Consider the following 1145-nt stretch of genomic DNA (forward strand, 5'->3'; position numbering starts at 1 on the left):
CCAGACTATGGGGTTAATTGTAACATTTCACTCTTTGTGTTTGAGACCATACCATGCAATGGGTAATTGTGCTGCAGAGAAAATAGCTGCACTATTTAATAGCCGAGACATGTAAATACTTTGCATTACATTTTGAATCCACTACCTTAAAAGAGCTCCAATTTACAAATAATCTTGACAACTCAACTTTTAGTAATAATTGAAGTTCTTCTTAGATCACCTGTAGTTTACACCTTAGGAGCTTTCAAACAACAGCTATGATAAATATAATAATTACCTCATCACAAGAAAAGGGGCATAAAAAATAATCATGAGCACAAGCATCCTTGGCTCCATTACTAAGTGGGCTGCACCAATGTTTTTTCCTTAAATTCTTTCTGATGTACAGCCTGTTATGATTCAGTGTTATCAGTGTTTGTTTTATGTGTGACTATTCCCAAAAGAGGATGGCTGTGAGTTTTTTCCTTTTCTTTCATGGGGGTGGACACCTGGGCGTGCCTGCTGAGTTGTTGGGTGGAGGTTGTTCCTGCCCTGGGATTGGACAATTGGTTGATCACCCCCAGTATTTAACCACCAGATGACAACCACCTGACCCCTCTCTCCTAGCCTCCACCACCCCAACAAAGAGCCTGTGTTTTTGATTTGTTGTTACATAAAGTGTTTTTACCAAGTGACTCGCACGTTTAACCTCGTGTGTGTCTGGCGTTAGAGCTTTGATCTTGTAAATAAATTTGTAAAGAAGCATTTGTGTACCTTTTTTTCACTGTGTATATATTGTTCACTGCAGCAGCCTGCTAGGCGTGAGAAGCCATTTTTTGTTGATTCAGTTTTCTCCTGTTTTTCCTTTTAGAATGTTAGGTAAGTGAACTGTCTTTTGGTTTGATTTCTTTTGTATAGGGAAGCATAGGAACCTTTAGGGAATTTCTTTTGCGTTCAATGCGCACCTAGACTTAGAACGATACAAGCCTTATTACACTGTTGTTATCTACCATCTTTTTTGCTGGGAGTTGGAGTGGGAAAGAATGCAGAACCAACCCAGATCTAGATAATGTGAAATAAGATTTTACTGTGCAAATGTGCAGTGCTTCCAAGGTGACACTTAGACGCGCCATGATGTCTTGATTTATTTGAAAAACGAAAAAAAA

This window comes from Pundamilia nyererei, unplaced genomic scaffold (assembly GCF_000239375.1).
Source record: "Pundamilia nyererei isolate P.nyererei 1_Seehausen unplaced genomic scaffold, PunNye1.0 scaffold00142, whole genome shotgun sequence".
Taxonomy (NCBI): domain Eukaryota; kingdom Metazoa; phylum Chordata; class Actinopteri; order Cichliformes; family Cichlidae; genus Pundamilia; species Pundamilia nyererei.